The 27,438-nt window shown below is 44.3% G+C and overlaps 1 protein-coding gene across 3 annotated transcripts in view; it reads left to right on the forward strand.

Annotated features, from left to right (window-relative positions):
• The window catches only part of PLPP4 (phospholipid phosphatase 4), an 89,820-nt gene that overhangs the window by 32,866 nt on the left and 29,516 nt on the right, over positions 1-27,438 (forward strand). The window lies entirely within an intron of this gene.

Raw genomic sequence — 27,438 nt, forward strand, 5'->3', positions numbered from 1 at the left:
CTCACTATGTAGTCTGGTTATAGATATGTGGGCTGGGACCAGCCTTATAGCCAAGACTAAATATTACGATCAGGTGTAGGGTGTGTAGTGGAGAGGACACAGGTCTTTGTAGTGACAGACCCTGCTCTGCCAGGTCTTAGCTCTGTGACTTACCCACTCTTTCCTCAGTGCCTGCGGTGTACCATGGGAACGATGATGCCTCCATTCCGGCTGGGGTGAGGGTTAAGATAAGCACTGCTGGTCGCTGACATTTGGAGCAGCTGCCGTGCCAGGGCGTGTAGGGTATTATCCCATCTAATGTAGTCACTGTGTATGTGAAGTACTCAGCAGGATGTACCCGTATCGTGGTCTGTAACCAGAGCTGAGGTTCCGGAGTGTCCTGGTTCATTCCAACAATGTTTGTTGAGTGACTGAGGTGCCAGTGGTGCTAGGTGTTGGGGGCACAGAGATAACTAAGACACAGCTTGTGTTCTGGGGACTCTAGAGGCAATGGCACACTGTATATTTAGGTTGGTGACCCTGGGATCATTGGAAAACTGTGGCCACAGGCGGCCACTTGGGAGAGGCTGTTCTTAGGACCCGAAGTCCTTGATTTCTCACTGGTGTGACATTATCAGCCTTTGGCAGGCCTGTTACCTTGATCTTGTCTGTTTTTTCTAAGTATGTAAGACATTTCCTGAAAGTGGCTTGATCAAAGAGTCTTTGGATGCCTTTTCCTGCCGTGTTTGTTGAATATTTTTCTTGGAGCCTTTAGAGACTGGAGCCCTATCAACAAGACATTGGGGTGCCAACCACTCTACGTGAATGACTGTTAATCTGTACAACGGCCTTACCAGGTTGGGTTATCCCCATTTCACACATAAGGACACTGAAGCTCAGACAGACTCTAACTTGTTCAAGGACACTTAGGTTGACCTTCCTACCAGCCTTTAACTTGATAGTGTCTCAGGGCTTACCGTGATGAAATACAATGAAGTATCCCATGTTCATGTAAATAAATAACTCATATTCTTGTCTGGTTTGTTGGACTACAGGGAGTTGAATAATGTTCCCCCTAAAGATATGTCCTAGTCCTAACCCACGGAACCTGTGAACGTGACCTTATTTGGAGAATCACCTTCCCAGGTGTAATTGAATTAAGGACCTCAAGATGAGATCATCCCGGTTTTAGGGTGGCCCTCAATCCAATGACAGACGTCCCCATTAGAGAAAGACATAAGAATATTTGAAACACAGAGACATAGGTGAGAAGACCATGTAAAGATGGGGGTAGAGATCGGAATGGTACAGCCACAAGCCAAGGAACGTGGAGCCACCAGATGCTGGAAGGGGCAAGGAAGGATCCTCTCCTGGAGCCTTCAGAGGGAGCATGACCCTGCCCACACCTTGATTTCAGACTCCTGGGCTCCCGCATTTCTCTGTCGTCTTAGGGCATGTTTTGTCCTCCCAGAGGCTCGGTGCCAAGCTTGAAGGGGCTTCCAAAGCTCAAAGCTGAAAGAAGTGAAACCCTGAATGCTGGCTTTTAGATGGTTGACTGAGGCCTACTAGCACAGTTCATTGTCCAGGGCTGCATTTGACCTTGGGCAAGAAACAGCTGTCGTGTGAGTAACTTAGCCCAGAAGACTGCCTGTCCTGAAGAGTAGAGCTCAGGCCCCACAGAAGGGTTCCTTGTGGAAGCACACCTTCCCTATCAGATGCATTTTCTGAGGGCTGCCTGCCAGCTGCCACGTCAAGTGCATGGCTGATGTCCCATCTGTACTCCACCAGCTTTTGGACAGAGGCTGTTACTAGCTTCTGCTTAAGACACTATTTAAAATGTTATGGATTTTTACTACTTGGCAGACATGGAATTCTACCCAGCCTCTAGGCTTTGATGAGAGTATTTTTATCTGTTCTCTTTCTTTGTTGTGACAGGTCAGTGATTGCCTTACAGGGAGCTGCCACATCCACTTAGAAAAGCCATCAGGGCTGTTGTTTGGATTTTGTGGCTACCAGGAAGTGGTTGGCATGACTCTTGGCTCCTGGAGGAGGTGCTGGACCCCGGAGGGATGACCTTAGTGGACCCCCGGGGTGATACACACACTCCTTCTCCCTTCAGTCAGATCAGCTTAGTAGGTTATGCGGGAGTGAGTGGACACAGGCGTTCTGGGCCACGGGATCTCTGAGGATGAATTCCTCATGCTCAAGAATCACAGGCTTGCTTTGTAGATAACCAGTGACAGGAAGGTAGTCGATGTCTACATACCACCCTGCAGAGAAGTTGGTTTTCTTTGAACCTAAGAACCAACACTGGTTTCTTTTGGAAACAGAAGATCTTGTGCTTAATTGACCAGAAGCAGCCAAACAGCTCTCTCCTAATGTGCTCACGTGGCATCTAGCCCTCCGATGGCCATCTTGTGCGACTTGCTCTGTAGGGAGTCCCGGGCCTCCTTTGTAGGAAAAATGGAGTCACAGTTTCAAAGAGCAAGTTGTTTCCTCCAGAAACCAAGAAGTTACCAGAAACTTGGGATTTATTTTTTAATTGTTTTTGAAGATTTATTTTGGACAGAGAGAGTGTGTGTGTGTGTGCATGAGCAGGGAGAGGAGCAGAGGGGGAGAGAGAGAGAGAGAGAATCTCAGGCAGGCTCCCTGCTGGGTGCAGAGCCTAACAAAGGGCTTCATTTCATGACCCTGAGGTCATGACCAGAGCCGAAACCCAGAGTCGGACACTCAACCCACTGAGCCACCTGGGTGCCCCCAGAAACTTGGGATTTAAAGCAGAGAAAGGCAATATAGCTTTAAAGCAGGGATATTCTGAAAAAGGAATTTTCTTTCATTGCAGTCTTGGGCTTTTTGATTGGGCATTATTTCACATTCCAGAAAGAGGATAGCTTTCAGAAGGAAGAATAGAAACTAAATGTTCTTGAGCATTTACTCTTGTAGGTATGGGGTTGGTAGTCCGGGAGGGTGCAGGACGGCCAGACATGGCCAAGTCCTCTTTAGGGCAAGGATGAATACCAGTTACGTAACCACAGTGGTCCAGAACTGGGGACTAGGAATTCCAAGGAGGGGACAGGAAGAGCTTTGGGAGGAAAAGCACTTTCTCCTTTCATTTCCCAGGAGAGGATATATGAGCTACAATGTTTTGAGATACTTACGTTTGAAGTGTTGTTTTTTTTTTTTCCCATTCTTTTGCTGGATGCAGAATTCTAGGTAGAAAAATCACTTCGGCTCAGGATTCTCATTTAGAGAGTGTTTGAGAGAAGCCTTGTAGCATTCCTTTCCTTGATTTTATTTTTCTTTCTCTCTCTGGAACCTCTTAGAATCTTCTCTCTGTCTCTGGCCATCTGAAGTTCCACGGTCATGTACCTTACTGGGATTCTTTTTTTTTTTTTTTAAAGATTCTATTTATTTATTTGACAGAGATCACAAGTAGACGGAGAGGCAGGCAGATAGAGAGAGAGAGAGAGAGAGAGAGGGAAGCAGGCTCACCGCTGAGCAGAGAGCCCGATGCGGGACTCGATCCCAGGGCCCTGAGATCATGACCTGAGCCGAAGGCAGTGGCTCAACCCACTGAGCCACCCAGGCGCCCCTTACTGGGATTCTTATTTAAGCTGGAAGCACTAAGCTAATAGGGCCGAGCTCGTTAATTAAGCTTCATTGAAGGATGAATGGCGAGTGAGCCGGGCTTTCACTGGTTGACCCCAAGTGTTAGCATCTGGCCTTTTCTTTGAGGCTATTTCTTTCCCCAGCGGAGGCTCCCTAGGCTCTGGGCAGGTGGACCTGCACCTGGCATTCTGGAAGCTGGGCGGGGAGGCTGGGGTTCTTGTAGGTCACCTTGCGGACTAAGCCTTCACCCTTGCTTCTGTCTTGTTCCTCAGCCCTGGGCTCTACTTGCCTGCTTTTCCAAAGTGCAGAGCCTCACATCGTTTAACCTTTTATCTTTAAGAATCAGGGAGGTGGCGGTTTGCTTCCTGGTTTGTAGGATGGGTGGAGAGTTTAACTGGTCATAATAGGAACTTCTCACCTGGTTCTCATCTCCATCCCCTGCCTTCCCCTCCCAGTCTGCATTTCCCAGGGCCTCCAGCTCAGAGCTTTGCAGGCCCTTGCTGGTGAATAAGGGACTTCCCACTTCCCATCGGCACCAGCCTCTGCAGGCTTTAGACTCGCCTTTTCTGGCTCTGGGAGGTGTCCTCTCTGCCAGCTGCTTGCCTTGGCACTCATTGTGGTATGGACTCCAGGTGCTTCTAGCTCCATCTAAGATAGGATGTATGGTCCTGTTTGCATCAGTCATGGTTCTCCAGAGAAACAGAACCAACAAAGAGTATGTGTGTGTGGGTAGGGGGACAGAGGAGAGGAGGAAAAGGGAGCAGTTATTTTAAGGAATTGGTTTGCATGGTTTTTGGGGCTGGCCAATCTGAAATTTGTAGGGTCAGCCCGCAGGCTGGAAGCTCAGGTAATGGACAATATTGTAGTCTTGAGTTTGAAATGGGCAGAGCCAGCCAGCAGGCTGGAAAATCAGGCAGGATTTCCATGTTGCTGTCTTTTGAGGTAGAATTTTATTTGGGAAACCTCAGTCTTTTCTCTTAAGGCCAGCTGGGGAGTGTGAGTGAAGCTCCTTACAGTCCACTGATTGGAAATGTTCATCACATCTAAAAATACCTTCCCAGTGACATCTAGACTGATGTTGACATAACAACTGGGCACCAGGGCCTGTCCCTGATGACACGTAAAATTAGCTGTCTCACTGTCGTTCTTTCCTCCTTCTGACATTTAAAAATCCGAAACACCACCAAAATGCTCAAATACCTTAGTTACAGAGATACCGCACGTCAGAAGGTTCTCGATCAGCCTCGGTGTTACTCTGATAATAGAGTCCTTGAGAGTGGAGTGCGCCCACTACAGCGTCTTTGTAGGCTGCACGTCTGGGAGTTTGCTTTCCCTGAACAAATCTGAATGCATTTTAAGTATGGATTGCGAAACGATCACAGGGTCCCATGTACGCTAACTGGCCGGGTGTGACTCCAGGAAGCATGAATATTCAGGATTATAAACCAGCTGGTTCTTCAAGTGTTAGGCGAGCCTTTGCATAAAGACACAGGAAAAGGAAAATAGGAAATTCTAAGATTCATTTCTTTTGCATCATTGAGTTAATTGGAATTGCCATCCAGGGGTTTTGCTGGGTGGGTTTGAGTAGATGAGAAACTTGAAAAATGCCCCCTTTATCTTCTTTTAGAAATGGTATATAATGGCATGGCTGCTGAGGTCATTGTTCTGGCCAGGTCCGACCTGTGGTCATGTGTCTGAGGTCAGCTCAACTTGTGTGGTTTCCATTAGAACTTAAAGGAAAGCTTCCGGCACATCGAGGGACAGCTTCGGACCCAGCAAGAGCCCCTCATGGCTTTTTTCCTACATTTGTATTCTCCTACATCTCAGGCTTTGAAGGCAATTTCGAAGGTTCTGGGAAGTAACTGCTTCATCTGCCACATCTTTCTCAAGCAGAGGAAGACTCCCCTTTCTCTGGGGATGCCAGACGCAGGAAGGGAATGATTGCTGTCAGTAGGATGCTAGACCTCTTCATGGGAGAGATTTCTTAATCTCTCTTCCATTATTACTCCTCCTCCTCGTTTCAGATCTTTCTCCTATGAATTCCTCCTTTCTACTGTGAGAGTTTAATGCCACCAATATTCTGTTGTGTATGTATCATGGCCCTTTTTTGGGGGGCCATCAGCAATGATAATCCCCAAGACTTTTTCATCTCTCCAAGAGCCAGTTTTTATCCCCTTGACAGGCGGCAGTGCTGTCCTGGTTGAGGATGCCTGGTTTGGGTGGGAGTTCTCAACTTTGCAGTTTTACCCACCCGGAGACTTTCGGGAATGTCTGAAGAAAGTTGCAGTTTTCACAAGTCGGTGGCGGGGGTAGGGGGGTGGACCGAGAACGTCAAGTACACAGAGGTCACCCATGCTGCTAGACATCAAGATACAGGCCCCAAGACACAGACTTAGGTTGGCCCAGATGTCAGTAGTGTCTGGGCTAAGAAACCCTCATCTCAGGGAATTAGGTAGACGTGTGGCAGAAGTCAGTCACTGACATGTGAAATTTGTCCCCTTTCCAAGGTCCCGGTCTGACTGAGTAAGATAGGTTGAGAAATGGGCACTGTTTTAATGAATTCAAAATACTCTCCCCATAAAGCTCGACCCACTATTTGATTTCTATTTAAAAAAAAAAAAAGGAAAAAAAAAGAGCAGGGTACGAGGAAAAGCTAGATACAAGCTAAATGCCTTTTTTTTTCTTTCTTTCTTTCTTTCTTTCTTTTTTTTTTTTTTTTTGCTTTAAAAAAAAAAAAAGATTTTATTTTTATTTATGTGACACAGAGAGAGACAGTGAGAGAGGGAACACAAGCAGGGGGAGTGGGAGAGGGAGAAGCAGGCTCCCTCAGAGCAGGAAGCCCGATTCAGGGCTTCATCCCAGGACCCTGGGATCATGATCTGAGCCAAAGGCAGACGCTTAATGATTGAGCCACCCAGACAGCCCTCTTTTTTCACTTTTTATGATACAAAATTTCGGACCTGTAACAGAAGACAAATTGACTGAACACCCTCAGCCCCAGTCTGAGGTCCTGCTCTTCTTGCTTTCTGCTTTTCTTTGTCCATTTCTTACCACATTCAGTACTAATGATACTTGGGAAGAAATTATTTTAGTAATCTAAGGTAAAATTTATATCACAGTGCTCAGTCATTGCCATTCAGTTCCGACAGGTGCACCTATCATGTAACCCTATTCCTGCGTCGATATAGAATATTTCCATAAACCTAGAAAGAAAAGTTCGTTTACGTCCCTTTTTAGTCCATCCTCATTCCCTCAGGATAGCCGCTGCAGGTTTTGTGTTTTTGTTTTAGTTTTTAAACTTCTGATTTGTTTTGCCTATTTTAAGACTTCATATATTTGGAATCGTATGGTATGTCCTTTTCTTGGCAGGCAGTTTTGCTCAATATAATGTCTTGAAATTCCTCAGGTTGTCATGAGTATCAGTAATTTTTTTTTTAAGATTTTATTTATTTATTTGACGGACAGAGATCACAAGGAGGCAGAGAGGCAGGCAGAGGGAGAGGGGGAAGCAGGCTCCCTGCTGAGCAGAGAGCCCGATGCGGGGCTCCATCCCAGGACCCTGAGATCATGACCTGAGCCGAAGGCAGAGGCTTAACCCTCTGAGCCACCCAGGCGCCCCCAGTAATTTCTTTTTATTGCTGAGGGAAGAGAAGGAGGGGGCCCTGTGTTCTGGGCTGTTCCTACCTGGAGTGGAGTTTTCTATCATACTAGGGTTCGAATGAAGAGGAGGGAACGGGTCAGGTTCAAATGCCGCAGAATCTTGCTGTTCTTACTGAGTTTTAGTGCATTTTCTTGAATAAATGTTTATTTAGTTTTTGTACGTTCTTGGGACCATCCAGAGACTTAAATTTTTTTTTTTTTTTAATAATTTTCCTCTGTTTCGCTTCATAGTGGGTCCACACAGGTCCTCACATTGCCATCCTAGAAGTGGAATTACCTTATGTCAGTTTTAATCATATTTTTAAGGAACTTATACCTTTCATCTAGGTTGTTGGATATATTAGGATAAAGTTGTTTATAATATTTTGCTCTTGACTTTTTTGATGTCTGTACAAGCAGTGCTGACAACCCTCTTCCGTTTCTGTTATAGTAATTTGTATTTTCTCTACTTTTTTCTTGATTAATTATACATGGGGCTTATCAATTTTACTAATCCTTCCAAAGAACCAACGTTTCTGTTTGTTTATTTTCTCTGTTTTTGTCTCTTTTTTACATCATTGATTTCGGCTCTAATTTGTATTATTTCCTTATTTTTAATTTTTGCTTAATTTGCTCATAATTTTCTAATTTCCTAAGTTGGAAATTTAAATCATAGCTGTTTAAGACTTTTCCTTTCTAACTTAAGCATTTACAGCTATAGATTTCCCTTAAGCCCTGTGTTAGCAGTGTCCCCACAATTTGGAGTATTGTATTTTTTATTGCTGTTATGTTCAAATTATTTTCTAACTACCCTTGTTTTTTGTTCTTTGATCTTTGGCTCTGTCTTTGACCTTTTTATTTAGAAATGAGTTTTTCACTTTCCAAATGACTTTTCTAGCTATCTTAATGTTTTGAGTTAAGTCTTTAACCTCATTTTATTGTGAACAGAAAATATGTTGAGTATTTTGAAATTTATTGAGATTTGTTTTATTCCCTACTGAAAACTTTTTCTTAAGGAACTTTCCATGCACACCTGAAAATGTATTTATTTATGCACATGTTGAGTGTGTCATTCCATATGTGTCCATTAAGTCACCATGGTGTCATTCGGAAATTTTTGATCCTTGCTTTTATTCTTTTTCTCTCCGTGTTCTCTAAGAATTCTCAGTGTTACTAAGAATATGGTGTGAAGCTCTTCAGCTAGGACAATAGAGTCATCTGTTTCCTCTTCTAGTTTTACCGGGTTTTGCTTCGTATATTTTAGAGGTCTGCTTATAGGCACATACAGATTGATTGTTATGGATTCTTGGTGTTTTGACTTTATCATTAGGAAATGTCCTCTGTTCCTCATCCTACCTCTTCCCGTATTGTGTAATGACTTCTTGGAGGTACAGGGCTCTTAGGTCTATCAACTGTGAAAAAAATTTTATAATAGATACCTTGTTCTTAGCCCTTGGAGAGGGAATAGACTTGAATTGTAAAGGAATTATTCAATAGACACCTCTTTTGTGTGGGCTCCTTTTATCTTTATATCAAACCATTGACTCTTACCACAGTCTTCTGAATATGGGTCCAGACACCATTCAAGATGGTAGCTGGATTCCAAAAATAGAAATTCAAATCATCACATGTCCTCTGTAATGGACATCTTTTGGGATATGTGTGTATGGATGGAAAGACACAAAGAGAAAGGGAAAGAAAAAAAAAAGAAAGAAATCAATCAACCAGTTGATCATGAGCCAACACTGTCCCACAATCCCCTTCTCTGGAAATTGTCCCATTTCTGAGTGGATACCCTTCCTTAGATGGGACCCTGCCATAGAAACATTACCTTTTGGGTTCAGAACCACCAGCCTTTTTCTTTGTGTCTTCTCAGATTCACATCTAGCATGCATTGTGTTTTCTCTTCCCTTCTGGGAAGAACTCATAAAAGTATGTAAGTTATTCCCGTGGGGGTCTCCACAACAAGCTTTTTATTCCAGTCTTGCTTCCTATGTCTCCCGATGGGTCTGGGGGCTGCCTCTCCTACCTCTGTTGGCATCTTCTTGGGAAATGCAAAGTCATTTGAATGTTAGCTGGAGCCAACTTAATTAAGAAGTGAAGTCTGCCGAAGGAAAATGAAACAGGATGATTCTCCAGCCAAGTCTGGGCAGCCTTCAGATGATTCAAACCAGCACTTCTTTGCTCCCATCAGTCTCTGGAGTCTGCTAATTAGTGCTAAATAGCACCTTCCTTCTGGGAGTGGATTCAGCTCTGGGGATCTAGAAGCAGGAAAAGCATTTCAAGCTTTTGAAGAGTATGACATTCTAGAAAGCTGATGTCAGGACACCCCAGAGCTTCAAACCCTTCAGTGACTTCCCAGGCACCTAAAGGATAATCCAGCCCCAAATGATGCCCTGGCCCCGGCAGCCTCTTCAGTCTCATGTCCTTCGCCCCTCCCAGCCTCACTTCCTGTGGTCCAGCTGCTCTGTCCTTTGGATGGCCTGCAAACAGCTGTCATTTACTGAACACACAAAATGTGTCAGGTTCTGCATTAACAGCTTTAAAGGGCTTATCCCGTTGAATCCCCACAACATACCTATGAGGTCAGCATTCTCGTTTGTCCTCTTGTGCAGATGAGGAAACTGAGGCTGAGGAGGAAAATGATTGGCCTCCACACCACACAGCCTGTGTGTCACAGGGCTGGCATTTATACCCAGAGTGTCTGACTTCAGAGCCAACTTTTTTTTTTTTTTAAGATTTATTTATTTGAGAGAGAGAGAGAGCATGAAAGTGGGGAGGGGCAGAGGGAGAGAGAGAATCTTAAGCAAACTCCCTACTGAATGTGGGGCCCTATGCGGGGCCCCATCTCACAATCCTGAGATCATGATCTGAGCCAAAATCAGGAGTTGAACACTCAACCAACTGAGCCCCCCCAGGAGCCCCCAGAGCCCAACTTTTGACAGCTCCCTCCAAATGAGACATTCTTTCCTTTCTGGGCACTTGCACTTGCCCTGCTCTCACTTCTCAGACCCTGTCAGAAGCCTGCCCACCTTCCTCCACCCTCAGCCGCTGACTCACACGCTGGTGTAAAACTATCCTGGCTCCCTTGCCCCGTAGGTGGACCAGGGCCGGAGGGTGGATTTTACCGTCTCCTAGAGCCCCAGCGGGGGTGGGCTCCTGCCTCCCAGAGTGGTAACATGTGTTACCAATGTCATCCATCTATGGCTTCCTTCCCATCCAGGTCTTTCTTCCCCACTGGTGTTTTCTTTTTTTTTTTTTTTTAAGATTTTATTTATTTATTTGACAGGTAGAGATCACAAGTAGGCAGAGAAGCAGGCAGAGAGAGAGGAGGAAGCAGGCTCCCCGCTGAGCAGAGAGCCCGATGCGGGGCTCGATCCCAGGACCCTGGGATCATGACCTGAGCCGAAGGCAGAGGCTTTAACCCACTGAGCCACCCAGGCACCCCCCCCCCCCCCCCCCGCTGGTGTTTTCTTGAATCATCTTCCTAACACACAACTTGCACTTGAATCCACCTCAGGATCTCATCCTGAGGGAACCCAAATGAAGACATTACCCTGGCTAACTCCTATGACTTCCTTGAGTTTCAGCCTCTCTGTGGCCTTAGGAAAGCAGCCATCCCGAACACCCCAGATGTTCTAGCCACTGTTTTTTGTTGTAGCACTTAGTTGTGTCTGTACTCAACCTGGTGGTTTGCTTGTTTTTCTCTACTCCTGCTCTGTGAGGCAGGAACCTTGATCCTCTCCAGCACTGATGTGTCCCAGGGCCCAGCACTGCGAATGCTCAGGATTGGTGCCCCAAATAGTTACTGAACTAACCAATCTGTTGTCTTAACTGAATAAAGCTTTAACGGAAGCTACGTAGATGCTACAAATGTGTGAGCAGGACCCCAAATTCATCATCGATGCCAAGTTCCCAGAATACCCCACACTTTCCTTTGTTTAGAGTGAGAGAGACCTGAGCCGTTAGGGTCAGGTCTCAGCTGTCCTGCTGCCTAGCTGTGAAGTCTAGCAGCAAACCCTTGACCGCTCAGTTTTCCCCTTGACTCTTAGAACATGAAGGGGTAGGGGCGGAATAGGGTGGCGTAGCTTACTTTGATTTTTGAAGCTCTGTGGTTCTCCCTTGGTGTCATCAGCTTTCTGAGAGGGTTTGGCTTCTCTGCCAGAGAAATTCTTGTGAGATTGAAGGGGCTAAATGCGGGGAAGCACCTTGCATGGCAGCTGGCTCATAATCGTAGTCTGCCTCCTCTGGTGGAGCTGGGAATCTTGCTAATGACCGGGAAGACCACTTATATCACTGGTGTCTGGAAGCCTGAGTGGGACCTGGGGACTTGGGTGCATGTTTACGGGGGAGACAAGTGGGCTTCTTTAGTCCAGAACGTTGACACTCACAAGTCATTTTTTTTTTTTAAATAAGCAGACATTCAGGGTTAAAAGTGTTTTGGGAGCCTCTTTGTGCCTGTTTCCACTGTAAATGGACTCGGTTTCAGGCTACAGCTTGTTCTTTTCCACAGGATTATTTCCCTTCATTTTTGAGTTATGAGGTGCTCTGCAATATGTCATCAAGAAGGAAGGAGAGAGGAAGGAAGGAAAGAAAGAAGGAATATTCTTTTTTTAAGATTTTGTTTATTTGATAGAGTGAGAGAGAGCATAAGTAAGAGGAGCGGCAGGCAGAAGGAGAGGGAGAAGCAGGCTCCCCACTGAGCAGAGAGCCTGATGTGGGGCCCGATCCCAGGACCCTGAGATCATGACCTGAGCCAAAGGCAGAGGCTTAACTCACTGAGCCACCCAGATGGGAATATTCTTGAGAGCCTCTACCCAAGCCTCTCCACATCCCTTGGTGATTAGTAACCTTGTAAAAAATATGGATCATATTTCTGTCATTTACGAATATGGCCTTTTGGTCCAATGTTCGTATATTTTGCCTGGGTATTACTTATCATACCTTACAAATAAAATGAGCTTCCATTTATTTCCTTCTGGAAAAGAAAAGTGACAGGCATTTGCTGACTCTGGCTAGAGGGGGGAAGCCATATGAGCGGCTGCCCGTTCCTCCCTGTTCCTCTCCATGGCTTGGTGCCATGGCCCCAGGGGTTGTCTCCTCCTGCTGTTGAACCTGCTGTCCTAGCTGCTGTGACAGGTGACAGTGTGGCCATATGATTCACAATGGGGACTTGGTCACCACATCTCAGGTAAACCTTCCAGGACTCTCTAAATGCTTTATAAAATATTCACTCATTTATGTCATGAATCAGTCATTTAGTGCCTATGCTTTGATTGGACACCGAGTTCGTGCCAGGCCTGTGCATGGTACGGGAAGAGATGGTGGGGGGTAAGACAGCCCAGTCCCTGTTGTGGCGGAGTTCAAGGCCAGGGCCTCTGTGAGCCCACAGGGTACTTGTGTCACTGAGGAGAACGAGTCTCTTTCGGCAGATGCAACACCAGGTACAGGGTGTAGATGGCGGAGAGCAGCCTACCCTTGTGGCGGGGCGTTCCAGGGCTGCCAGCATCCCCAACAGCCATTCCTGATAGTCCCGATGGACAGCATTGGCTATTAAACAAAAGGCCATTTAATTACACTCCTGACATGCTGGTAGAAAAAATATATAATAGCTGGTAATTAAAGTGGTGTCTCTTACATAATCAGAGGCGTCTGGGACAGTTCATTCTAGGGGAAAGGTGGGGCAAGTTCAGAGAAGAGGGGGTAAGAACATTTCTTACCGGAAAGACCCTGAACTCACCTGTCCCTTGTCACGATGCGTGTGGAGGAGAGGGCCATGAGTCAGCTGGGGATGGGAAGAGGGCCAGCACGTGTAGATCATTTTATGACTTTCGGATTCTCGCTCAGAGTTCCGGGCATTCATTTATTTCCTCTTTCTCCATATGTTTGTAGCCACATATTATTGGATGTCAAAAGAGTGCCATTTTAAGAGCTAGCCTGGCACTAAAAATGGCCTATTTGTTTTTGTAATCATTGGATTGCTCCGCATAAATAAACACTTTCACATCCAGCATTTCTGTATTGACTATGGTAGAGAAGAATGATTTTCAGACCCTGACAGACCCGAGTTTGGCCTGGCTCCAGTCCCTACAGTGTTGCGCAGATCATTTCAAGACTGTGTGTCTCAGTTCACTTATCTGTAGCTAGAGTCCCAATTCCTACCTTTCAAGGTGTGGGTGGGGGGGGGGACATGAAATTAGATCCTTTATTGCTCTTCCCCCTTGAACTCTGATTCTGGGGAAGATCAGAGAAGCCTGGTCTCTGTCCCCTTTGGCAGATGAGAGAGCAAGGGAGAAACGGAACCCCCTGTCCCCACACCAGGTATCCGTTTGAATGTGTTTGTTCCTCAGTCAGCGTGACCACAGGCTGCGAATGGACCTCCCAGGTTTATTTCCCTACCGCAAGGTACGTGTCTGACGATTACATGACAGATGATTTCTTTCCTGGCATGTGTGTTGCTGTGAGAGCCGTGTGATAAATTCAGTCAACGTAGGCCTTTTGTGTTGGTTCTGATGTTTACACCTACAGTATTAATTTGATCCTAAGTATAGATCTACATGCTTCAAAAACACAGTGTCTTACAATTTTTGAAAAGAAAGTAAAACATAAAAAAAAAATCATTCCCCAACTATGGTCCGCACTTAAGAATGGCGGTGTGCCATTTTTGAATTATTCTTGAAAGCCGTCATGTGCTTCAGAGACCCTCTCTCGAGCTGGGCTAGTGGACGCGGCACAACATGGCACCCCGGCCTGCCAGCCTTGGGCTTGTAGGTGGGGAGGCCTGCTGGAGGTTCCTTTCCAAGAACGTCAGTTAACCCACACCTAGAAAGGTCACAGAGGTGGGGACACCCAGAGTGAGGTCTGTCTGTGGGTCCGCCACCATGGGCCCAGACACAAACTGCTGGAGTCACTGCCTGACCTAAGACGGTCGAGTTGAAAGTCATTACGCTGTTTCCTCCATTGTGTTGCTCACTAGAGGTGGAGAAAGCCCAGGAAGAGAATTATCAGTCCATTTGCTAAGTGAGTAACATAGTTTATCAAGGCAGTTGCTAGAGATGCAAAGGAAGCCTCTGGGTCCAGCTGGGCCAGTTGTCCGCAAAACTGAAAGGCAACGTGAGAACCACTGTTCCCTGAGCCTCCCCCAGTCTGTTTGGGAGGTGGGATTTGGAGCAGCCCGGGGGTGGTGGCTCGAGTCCGTGGCTGAGAAGCTGGCTGCCCACACCAGGAGAGAAGGTGCCCCTGAAGGGCTTTGGCTAATGATGGGGAGCCGTGTGAACCTCAGCAAGAAGTGATTTTGTGCACGTCTGCTCAGTTCCTGCATCCAGCAGGTGCATGCATTCCTCAGCTGGTGCCCAGAAGTTGGCCATTAAAAGCTTTCCATACGGTGACAGCCACCACAAAACCCACAGTCGCGTGACCGCTGATGCCGCTCCCTCCTTGTCCCGGTCATTTGGAACAGTCAGACACCTGCTTGTTGGTAAATGATGACCTCATTTTCCAAAGTCATCAAAAATTCTCGCGTACATGTGCCACGCTCACTCAGATGGAGTTTTTCTTCTCCTGGGGCACTCTGCACGCTTTTATCTTAAGTGAGGCTGCTACAGGAATTCTGTCCCCAGATGATATGAACCGTAGGAGGCGGTGAGGAGGCTCGCCTGCCTCTCCACAGCTTCCAGCATCTCTGGGACACAGGACAAGCGTGGGTGTGGGCGTCAGGGCTGGGCCCCCTTGCTGGGGACAGGCGTGAGGAGGAGCCAGGGCTAGCCACTGGCCCCAGGGGTGCCCGCTGCAAGCTGAGTGAGTAATGTCACAGAGTTGCAGAAACCTGGAGGTCCCAGGGACACCCAAGGGACTGGAGTCCGTGTCTGGAGCACCATCAGCTTCCAGATCCTTCTTATCTGAGCAGCACTGTGCTTGTGTGTAGATGGTAAGGCAGAGCTCAGGTGACCCCTGGCACCGACTGTCACAGCTATTGGCCATGGGGTGCTCTGCCTGGGTGGTCAGCCTGTGGTCACCTACCAGTTCCCATGGTGGGAAGGGCCAGAGCCTGCGAAGCCCCTGAGACCCAGAGGTGGGTCCCCGGATGTTGTCTCTTCCCCTCCCTCTGCCCTGGAAGGGGCAGTGTGGCGTAAAGGTGGCTGGATAAAGGCTTGGCTGTCCTCCAGGGTTTCATTTCTCACTCCTGCCCAAGAAGGAGCTATCAGCCTGGATGCTGCCCATCCCCTAGCCCCCAAATGCCCCGCTTGGCCTTCCTTCCTCTTCTGTTCCCTCCCCCAGGCTGGCACCAGAAGCAGTAAATGCTCCTCATGGCAGCGCCTTGAGAACATGGGGACCTGTGTCACCCACGGTCACTCACCAGTTTCTGTAAGAATTCCTCGGGGAAGTTTCATCTGGGGATCTTCCCAAACCTTGCTTGAACCCACGTGAGTGTCTTCTCTGATTAGGGTTCTCCAGAGAAGCAGAACCAAGAGTGTGTATATATAATGAGGACTGGCTTTCGTGATTATGGGCTCTGAGGGGTCCTGTGATCTGCCGTCTACACACAGCAGACATAGGACAGCTGGCCCCGTGCAGTCTGGTCTGAGCTGGAAGGCCTGAGCACCGGGAGCTCTGATGGTGTGCAGCCTGGTCCGAGGGAAGGAGAGAATGGATGTCCCCGCTCCAGCTGTCAGGCAGAGAGGATAATCCCCTCTTCCTCTACCTTTTGTTCTCTCAGACCCTCAGATTGGATGATGCCCACGCCTGCTGGGGAGGGCTAGTTCGGAAGCCTCCTCATAGACGTACTCACGAGTAATGTTCAGCCAGATATCAAGGCTCCCTGTGATTCTGTCAAGTTGACCCACAATATTAGCCACCACGCGCTCCTACCCACTTTGGGGAGAGCACACCCCTCTCCTTTCCAGTACGTACCCTTCCAGCCAAGCAGTCTCAGGCCCCCACAGCCACTGCCCTAGCCTATGGCTCACTGTCTTCCCCTCCAAGTCATGCCTTCCTGGCTCTTCCCATATTCCCCTTCCACCCCTGCCTGGCACAGAGTAGTGCTGAGAAAGTGAGTGCACATCCTGCCTCCCCATCTTTCAAGGCCGGACTCATTTTCCCAGCTCTTCCTGCAAGCCAGCTGTGGTGAGGAAGTCCCTCATTCACTTCTCCATCGTCATCCACCTTGTTTCTCTTGCAGAGCGGCTATGTGGATGATGCTAGAGAGATCACAAGAAAACCGTTGCCCATTGTAAATTCAGATGCAAAAAAGAATACGAAAGCACCATTCTGTGTTTTTAGCATGGCATGATTTGTTCTGTGCATTGAGTAAGAGGTGAAATGAACAGCAGCCGTTTACAGGGAATAGGACTAACATGTGTATCCAGTTTCCTGCTAGAGTTCAGGGAAGCCAGACAGTATGTATTTTCCTAAAATGGGTACTCCTGAAATAACTGCCTTTTGTAAAAACAATCTTTAGGAATGACAAGCAAAGATAATGGAAAGGAAAATTATTTTTCTCTGTCTTCTAAAACAAGACACTCAATAAGAACAATACTGAAAATAGTGTTTAGTTAATCCCTGGTATTTTTTAACTAAGACAAAATAAATGGTTTTCAAAGAAATGTCTAGAAATGAGAAGGCAAAGCCTCACTCTATGAGGACCTATTACTAAAACAATGGAAATGGCATTTTGATCAAACATCGCATGTCACAAGCTTGCAAGTGACATTTCCCTTCTTTATCAATCACAATTTTTGAAGTGAAAGTTGAAATTATATTTATTTTAAAAATGGTAATTTGGAGGAGAAACCCAGTAGGAAATGATTATCAAAAAGTCAAAAAAGAGCTACAACCATTTAGTCGTGACCAAACTGTTGCTTCTGTAATTTCCACCAACAATAGCATTTTGTTCAGTATGGTGTGTCCCTTCATGGCCATGTGAAAAAACTGAGGGACATCTTTTCTTCTTATGTTCCTTTTTCCATCTGCATTTATCCCAGTTCCATGGGGAACCTTTCCAGAGGCAGGGTGCCCGATGCTGGTAACATGATCCTGAGTCATTTACTCATGGCAACTTTGCGGTTGAATTGGGAAGTACACAGGTGTTGGAATCAGAAGGACGTTGAGTGTGAATCCAAAATAGCTTTTGTGACTTTGGCAATGGCTAATTTCTCTAAGCTTCGGTTTCCCCATCTTTGAAGTAGCTATAATAATATTTCATATTGTTGTTAGGATTCTTAGATCACTGAACTTTCAAAATGTACTAATCTTTTCATGTGATTTAGTCACATGCTATTGAATTTCTTAGGAATAACGACTGCATGTGGGCCAAGATGATTGGTGTTAGATTTGGGGATTGGTTTTCATGGCAATGGTTGTTTAGATTTATTTATTTATTTATTTGACAAACAAGAGATCCCAAGTAGGCAGAGAGGGGGAAGCAGGCTCCCCTCTGAGCAGAGAGCCCAATGCGGGGCTCCATCCCAGGACTCTGGGATCATGACCTGAGCCGAAGGCAGAGGCTTAACTCACTGAGCCACCCAGGCACCCCTCAACAGTTGTCTGGAGTACCAAAACTTTGAGGTAAAAGACTTGCAATTCCACTGGACTTGCCCTTCTTGTTATTTCTTAAGATTTATAGAATTGGTAAACTCCTGGCAAGACTGATAAGGGCTAATAGAACACACAAATGACCCATATCAGGAAAGAAAGCAGAGTGCCTCTTAAATAGCCTGAGGACGTTAAAAAGATAATAAGGGCATTTATGGACAGTTGCCTGCCAACAATTCAACAATGCATGTGGAATGGTCAAATTCCTTGCAAACCACTGCTCATCAGAACTTATAGAGATGAAACCAAAATTCAATTTATAGTTCAAAACCTTTGTAAAAAGAAATCTCTAGGCTCTGATGGTTCTCTGGAATTTGCAATCAAATATTTAAGAAGTAATATCAAGCTTCCACAAAACTTTTGAAAAGATAGAACACTTCCCAGCTAGTTATATGAGACTATACAAATACGGTTATAGAATAATCCTGATAACAACATATGACAGAGATATTAGGGAAGAAAAAATTATAGACCAGTATCTCTCGAATATAGACACATAGCTCTTAATAAATTAACAAGTATAGAAATGTATACAAAAGAATTGGAGTTTATCCTAGGAATGTAAAGTTGATTTAAAAATTAAAAATTGATTGTTACAATTCACCAAGTTAACAAAATATTGGAGAAAACTATGTAATCACGTCAAAAAATGTAGAAAAAACACTTTCATGGTAAAAGCTCTCATTGACCTAGGAAGAAAATGGAACTTCTTTAGTTTGATAAAAGACATCTATGAAAAACCTGCTGTTAACTTTATACCTACTAGTGAGAAGACTGAATACTTTCCCCTTTGGATTGTGACTATCATAAGAGATTGTCTATTATTACTGTATCTGCTAAAAGGTGGGTGGGGGTTCTAATCAGTGCATTTAAGCAAGAAAAAAATAAAAAGCAAGGAAGAAATAGTTCTTTTTATTTGCAGATGACACTATTATTTATTTAGAAAATCTTAGGAAATCCATAAACAGAATTAACAAGCAGTTGTGAGAGATCATAGGTACAAGGCCAATCTAAAAATCAACTTTATTTCTACATAATAGCAAGAAAGAATTAGAACGTTCAGACTTTTTAAAAGTACCATTTACAGTAGCATCAGCTTATGAAAACATAAGAATAAACTTAACAGAAATTGAAAAATCTATATGTTGTTTTTTTCTAAATTGAACCATAGGGTTCACAACAATCCTATTTAAATTTTTTTTGGTAGGAATTTAAAGCTGTTTATGAAATTTATGGAAAAACTCAGGGCCTAAAATAGCCAAACAATTTTGAGAAAGAAGATAAAAATTTGAAATACTGATAGAACTTGATTTCAAGATTTTGTATAACTCTGTAGTAATCAAGCTAGTATGGCTTAAGGATAGGTAGATAGATGAATGGAGCAGAGTAGAGCCAAGAAATAGATCCACACATACATGATCAATTTATTTATTTATTTAAAAATTTTATTTATTTATTTGACAGAGAGAGAAAGCATAAGCAGGGGGAGTGGCAGGCAAAGGGAGAGGGCTCTGCACTGAGCAGGGAACCTGATGTGGGGCTCGATCCCAGGACCCTGGGATCATGACCCAAGGTGAAGGCAGACACTTAACCATCTGAGCCACCCAGGCACCCCAGGTCAATTTATTTTTGACAAAGATGCCAAGGTAACTTAGTGGTGAAAGGAAAGATTAAAATCAGTGATACTAGAAAGCCTGAATAAAGTATGAAAAATAAATTAACCTTGACTCCTACCTAACACAATATGTAAAAATTAACTCAAAGTGAACCATATAATAGAATTTAAATCTATAAATCATCTAGAAGATAATGTGGAAGAATATCTTTGGTATTTTGGTATAGTAAAAAATTTCTTAGAAGGAACACAAAAACACCGATAATAAAAACAATGACAGGGGTTGGCACCTGGGTGGCTCAGATGGTTAGGTGTCTGCCTTCGGTTCAGGTCCTGATCCCAGGGTCTTGGAATCAAGCCCCACACGGGGCTCCCTGCTCAGTGGGGAGCCTCCTCCTTCCTCTCCTGCCCCCCGACTTGTGCTTTCTCTCTCTCTGTCAAATAAATAGATAAAATCTTTAAAAAAAAAAGATAAATTGAACTTCACCAAAATTTAAAAGTTGTGCTCTTTAGAGGACATCATTATGAAAAGAAAAGAGCAAGTCACAAACTGATAGAAAATACTTGGAATTTAAAAAAAAAGGAAAAAAATACTTGCCATTCATATGTCATACAAAGGACTTGTGCACTCATATCCAGAATATGTAAAGAGCTCCTATAGATCAATAATAAAAAGACAACCTCGTAAAAATGCAGGCAAACAGCTTGAAGAGAGACTGCATTAAGAAAGGCGTATGACTGTCAGTAAGCACGTGAAAAGGTGCTCAGTTAATCACTTATTAGGGAAATGTAAATTGAAACCACAGTGAGAGACCACTTCTTAGCCATTAGCTAATGGTTAAGTTTAGAAGAACCGGCAACACCAAATGTTGTCGTGGGCGATGCAAGTAGAGCTCTCATATATTGCTGGTGGAAATTGGTGTAACTGCTTTGTAAATTGGCAGTCAGGTTTTTTTTTTTTTTAAATAAAATTAATCATATAGTTACCCTGTGACTCAGCAGGTCCATTCTAATGTATTTACCCAAGAGAAATAAAACCACACATCTGTGAAAGGACTTAGGTTGTTGCAGCAGTTTTATTCCCAATCAGCCCAAGCCAGAAACAATGCAGGTGTCTATGAGTAGGAGAACAGAGCAAACTACTGATGAATATGGCAGTCTAGGTGCTTCTCAGAAACGCTATGCTGAGACCAGGAAGCAGGACACAGAAGAGTATCCGCTGTAGTATTCTGTTAATGAGAAGTTCAAGAACAGTCCAGACTGGTCTAGGGAGTAGAAATCAGAGAGGTTTGTTCTGAGTGGGGCATCAGAGACTGGGGAGGAACTCACTTGAAATGGTTGGAGTATCTTTTGGGGGATTTTCCTTATGTTCTTATCTGCGTATCTTCACCCACAGGATTGAAGATCTATGCGTTTCACTGTGTATAAATTTTATCTCAGTGAAAAAAAGGAAGACCAAAAGCAGAAATTTTCAGACATGCAAGATGTACTGTCCACATATTCGTGAATCTCAAGGATATTTAGGAACAGCTTGATCATTGAGGAAGCCTTTCCCATAGCATTTATTTTAACTTGAAAACCCAGCAGGCTATCAATTGTGATTACATTCAAGTGGCATTTGAAATGACACTGGAAAATAATAGGGTCACCTGAGGTCACTGTTGTCCACTGACACAGTGATTCAGACCTGTGGGCTCTTACTATCTTCTTTTGCTCATCATCGGGTCATTCACAGCAACCAATGGATTTGTGATTACTCTTTTTCTTCAAAAGTGTTAGAATAACTGTATGCCACAAAGTCCTATAAAAATCTAGCCCATGGCGGGCCTGGGTGGCTCAGTTGGTTAAGCATCCTACTCTTGATTTCAGCTCAGGTTGTGATCTCAGGATCATGGGACTGAGCCCTGCGTTGGTCTCCATGCTCAGCTGCTTGGGATTCTCTCTCTCTCTTTCTCCCTCTGCCCATCCCTGCCCAGCTCTCTCCCTGTCAGGGAAAAAAAAAAAAAGAAAAATCAAATCCATCTCCTGCCTAACCCTCTAGCTTCATCTAAAGCCATGACCTACTCCAGCCACACTGATCTGAGTGTCCCTGGTTGTGTTGACCGCTCTGCCTTTCGGGGCTCCACTGCTGTTCCCTACCATGGACATTCTCTCTGATGCTCTTTGCATACCTAGCTCTGTCTCATCTTCCAGATTTATACAGAGAGGTGCCTTTGCTGACCCCATCCATCCTCCTCTCTTTCAAAAGCCCATTTGTTCCTTTCCAAACAGTTCACAGTTTATAATTATTTTTATCTTTAGATTCCATAAGACTAGGAACCAAGTCTGTTTCTTTGTTCCCCAGGGCTGAGCATGACACCTGGTCAGGCATGTAGCAGGAATCAAATAACTATTTGTTGAATAGCTTCATGATAAAACTCTCAACCTCATAACCCCAGGTGGTGATGGTGATCATTATTTCTAGTAAATGTGTGTGCATGTGCTTCTGTGTCATGTGGAGTCCACAATTTCTCTAAATCCTGCAGGCCAGGATCTTATTCAACGACAAAAACTTGTGTCGTCATAGGGAATAAAGTCAATTTTTTCTAAATTCAGATATTCCGCCGCCGCCACTTGCATGACCTTTCATTGAATCACAGCATCTCTAATGGCTGAAGCGCTGAACCTAAAATCAGGGCACCGTGTCATCCTCTCTCTCTCCGGATAGAAAATTGCAATCTGACTGGATTGCAGGGTTTTGACATTTTGCCCCCTTGTTCTATCACTTGTTCATCAGAGAGTGTCTTGGGAAGATTCAGGAACTTTATCATTCCCTGTATCCCACATGCACATATCTTTATGCTCATTCCCAGGAAAGCAGCCGGCTGGTCGACCAGATGGACCATTTGACTGAATTGACAAGGACCGGTGGCTGCCTCCTCCCATTCTTCCTCCTTCTACTCCTCCCCTTACCCCACCCCTTCCTCTTTTTCCTCCCTTTCCATGTCCTCATCCTCCTCCCCCTCCTTTTTCTTCCTCTTCTTCTCTTCCCCCTCCTCTTCCTCCCCTCCTCCCCCTCCCCTTCTCCCTCCTCCTCATCCTCTTCCCCTCCCCTCATCTTTTTCCTGCTCCTCCTCCTCCTCCTCCTTCAGCTGGAGTGAATCCGTGACCTACTTTGGCACAATAGAACACAAATGAGCTTTCACCTCTGGGCCTCATTTCCCCAAAGCTGTAGGCTCGCATCAGTGATTGGAAAGGTATCTCAGCTATGCTGATTTCTCCTCTTCCAAGGAGCTGAGTGATAAGGGCAGCAGCTTCTGGAATCCACGCAGGAAAAAGCCTTCACAAGCTGCAATAAAAAGAAGCTGGGACCCCGGCCTTTAAGTTCTCTTCTTCTATAAATTCTTCTATAGACTGAGCCCACTGCATTTGAGAGGAGCAAGGACATCGGGGTTCTCAACATCCAAATTATTGTTGTCTGATTCTTTGCAATTAAGAGACTTCATGGGGAAGCTGTCATCAATGTGCCACAGTAGTGAACCAACCACTGAAATTAATCTGCTCTCAAACATCTATGCTCTTGGTGGGAACCTGCCACCCCTGCTCGGTTCTCAGTGGTTATCGGATGTCTTATAGGACGGTATGGTGCCAACACATTGCAGGTGCGGGGTGGAGGCAGACTGCACATCTCGAGAAAGATTCAGGATTTCATGAAGTCAGTGAAAGTGATGTTGCAGGACTGCTGGACCAAAGAGATCAGTTTAACGATTGAGAAGAAGCAAATCCAGTAGGATGAGGCCAGTAGAGTTGCTTCAGAAGAGACAAATTTGAATCTCAAAGGATTATGAAATGGAATTGAGGGGAAATGATGAATACTACTGATATTTCTGTAACAAACGAACAGCAGGTTCCTCCTAGTGATTTTGAGGGCAGAATGGGCACTATTGCTGCACACTCTTATTTTCTACATTGTGTCAAAAACAACCAAAACTTGATTTATTGTTTGTTCTAGAAATTCATTTCATTGCAACGGTAACCCAACTGTGTTAAATATAAAGTTTTCCTAAGTTGTAGTTCAATTTTTTTGAGCTGGAACCTCAGTAAAACTCTTCTGCACTATTTAATATGAAAAGTCGTTTTCTGTTGTGAGTAGATTCACTTTAACTTTTTGTTGTCAGTGAGATTGCCTATCCCTGAGAATAAGTTTCAGACCTCCTGAGGCCCGAGGAGGTCTGAAGCTCTTAGAGAATCACAGGGAGTTAGAGAGATCTGACATGGCCTGAGCTGCTCTCTCGACTTGGCCACTCCCCTCCCCACCTGTTCATCTGGATGCATGGCAGCAGGCTCTGCCCACCTACTCTGGACAGCTTATGACTTCTTCCTGCCTTTAGGAAGTTCTGAGAGTACTGATAATCTCCCAGAAGCTGTTGGTTAAACTGAGTGCCAAATTTGGAAAGTAGGTATGGAAGGGAATGGAGAATAGTACCAGTAAGGGAGAAATAAACCCAAAACACTGTAAGAAGCAGAACCCAAATAGCAAAGCCCTTAGTTTTGCTTCTAGAGAAAAAAAGAAAAACCTAGCTTTTTTGTCATTTACCAAAATAGCACCTCACACCGCTCCCCACCCCCAGCCTCTTGCTCACTCTTAAAATTCTCAGGTGAGATTTTGGCAAACATACCTCATTAAAATTTAGACTCACTGAGAGTGTCATTGTGCAAGGCAGAAAGCATGGGATTTGGGAAGTCTGACTAGCTTCATGTCTGCTTGAATGAATGAATGAATGTAATTTGGGTTGTATGTCTGTCACTTTCAGTGGTGACCTTGACAAGATTGACATTCATTCACCCAGATGACATGTATCGGTTCTTCCTGAGTGCCAGGCACCGAATTATGTGTCAAAGTCCAGTAAAGAAGTCAAGACAGTGTAGGAAGGAGGCTTCCAGAAGACCGACCAGGCTGTAGAGGTGGGCATCACCCCGATCCTTGGCTTCTGTAGATGAGGGGCTTGTGTGACTAACTCCCTCTCTTCTCTTCCTTGGGAAAATGGTGAGCACTGTCAGGAGATCACACTCTAGGCTATGAATATTGCCAGAGACCAATGGCAGATATTTCCATCATTCATTTCCAGAATTCCAATTTTCTCTTTAAGCCTTTTTTTTTTTTTTAATTAAGTATTTCCAGGGCACCTGGCAGGTGCAGTCAGATAAGCATCTGACTCTTGGTTTCAGTTCAAGTCATGATCTCAGGGTCCGGGCATCGGGCTCTGTGCTGAGTGTGGAGTGTACTTGAGATCTCTCTCTCTCTCTCCCTCTGCCCCTCCCCTTGTTTGCATATGCTCCCTCCCTCTCTCTAAATAAATAAATAAATCGTAAGGAAAAAATTAAAGTCTTTCCTTGTCATCAGGCTTCTGGCACCTTTCTTATTTTCCATGTTTTAGCAAAGTTTCCTGGAAGTCATTTTCAGTCTCATAGGGAAGGGTTTTCAGTGTCTAGGGAGTAATTATTCTCTTTTTTCATCTTGGAAATCGCAGTGGGGAAAAGAATTGTTAAATTATTTCTGGGCCAAGCCCCTGCTTATGGGTGCAGGTTGTGGTCTAATTTCATGGGTAGGACATCAGATGGTGTGGATATGAGTATAAAATTTAAGCTTGCTGTTTGCAATTGAAGGGACACAGGGAAATTCAGTTGGCTGTGGAGGATATTGAACTAAGCATAGAGGCTTTCTCCTGACTCTATACAGCTACCATTTCTTGAGGATTTACTGTATTCTGGGCATGCACTGAATTGTCCTAAATGCATTGTCTTGGTCAATCCTCAGGAAAACCCTGTACGGTAGATATTCTTATAAATCCCATTTTGCAGGTGAGACCCATAGGGTTAAGTATCTTGTCCAAGCTTCCATAGATAGTAAATAATGAAACTAGCATTCAAACCCAGGCACTTAGATGTTACTTTGCATCAATACATACCTACCTTATATTGAGTTTAAGATGTTAGCTGAAAAAAATCTCCAATTGATCATGTATGCACAAATTAGTTGTTTTCTTCCTCGAAAACTTTGTAACAAGATATTTAATGTTCATGTTTGTGGAGCATGCTTCACTGCTTATCACTTTCAAAGAAAATAAACAATCCACATCCTGATATAGCATATTTCTGAGCCTGTGTAGATCTGGAACACAAGACAGAGTTGTAGTTGTGTATTTTGGGATGTACAGGAGAAAAAGGGATGAGGTCTGTCTTTTCACCCTCAAGAAATAGTTACATTAGAAAAATAAAGTAGCAATGAAGCTTGAAAAACGTCCTAGTGTAAAATCTGTAACAGGCAACCTGGCCAGTTTCATTTATTCTGTATTTATTCTCATTACAAGCCTTGAGCGCTCCCTGGGCTCTCTCTTGCTAAATCAGTGTTTTCAGAATTCTCATTGGCTTGGGTTTTATAATCTGAGAAATCAATCAAGTGCCTTAGGAGAATGCCGTGTCTTATTCTACTGGCGGCCTCCGAACGCCTCTTGTAATTAAGTATTAGTTGGAGTTGGTTGCACTTGAATAATGAGGCGATGTTCGGGTAGGTTTCCTTTGTTGCTTTTTCTTCAGGAGCATTGCTTCTGTTTTCTAGTTAAGCAAATTAAAAATCACTGTTGTCATAGAATTGCAATTTAAAGTCTCCATTATTATGATACTTAGCATCTCCTAAAACCAAATCCAGTACTTTGGGTTCCCTGGTGTGTGACTCAAGCTGACACCTGTACCCTGGTGTGCACAGTGCCTGTCCTGTGATCATGGAGCTTTTATAGGTAAGCTTTCCAGTGAAAGGAGACCAGGGCAGGGGACTTGAACTTGGTGTCCCTTTTTTAAGTAGCCTGACTTACTTGATGACCAAATGAATGGCCGAATAGTTCACAATATAGGGCAAACAGTTTGGTGGCTGGCTCTATCTGGTCTGATCTGCACTTGTTTCTAGACTAGATCATTTTCTTAGTACCCTGCTGTTGTTTTATAGGGATGGTTAGTTAACAGTGAGATATATGTACAGAGTCACAAATAAAACATATCTGTATGGTTTTGTAATAATATTAAATATAATAATAGTTACAACAGTAATAGTAATAACTTAAGTAATAGCATTAATAAATCTTAAATCATAATAGAAAACAGACCCTCACATGCCCAACTTCTTGGATTAAGAGAAATAGAATTGAAAAATACTCTTAGAATTCTGGTAGGACCCTTCATGGTGCCTTATTCTCTCTTCCACTGTTGCCATTATCTTGAGTTTTTAAAAATAAGTTATTTCTTTTCTAGGTAGTCTTGCACACACACACACACACACACATGCGCGCACACAGACACGCGTGCGTGCGTGCGCACACACATGCACATCCCTAAAAATATTGCTTAGTTTTGCCTGTTCTTGAACTTGACATAAATGGAGTCATATAGAATGCATTATTGTGATTTGTTTCTTTTGCTTACCATTGTTTTTGAGATCTTTCTCTTTATTAATGCAGACGGTAGAAGTTCATTCATTGTCATTGCTGTGTAATATTCCAGGGCGTGAATATCTCAGTTTTTGAAAAAAAAAATCATTCTGTTAACAGACACTTGGGTCATCTCCAATTTGTACCAATTATGAACAGTGTTGTTATGAACTCCTGGTGCACTTATTGCAAAAATAATTCTTAGATATATTTCTGGCAGTAAGATTTCCGGGCATTTGCTCATCTTCTGAGTTTAAGAAATAATGTCAAGCTGTTCTTATAATCTCACCAGCAAGTTAGGAGAGTTCCTCCGCCCACAGCCTTGTCTGCACTTGGGGCCATCAGAATGTAGGTTTTGCTGGTCTGGGGGTGGGGGTCTGACGACAGCCCTGGGGTTACCATGTATATCTTCCTGATGACTATCGAGCTGGACCATCTTTTCCTCTAAGTTTAATGGAATTTAGATTTCCGCCTTATAAGACGTTACTCCTCCTGTATTTTGCCTATTTTTCAGTTAGGTTCCCTGCTTTTATTTCGCTGAAATAA

The sequence above is a fragment of the Lutra lutra genome, chromosome 14 (assembly GCF_902655055.1).
Source record: "Lutra lutra chromosome 14, mLutLut1.2, whole genome shotgun sequence".
Lineage (NCBI taxonomy): Eukaryota > Metazoa > Chordata > Mammalia > Carnivora > Mustelidae > Lutra > Lutra lutra.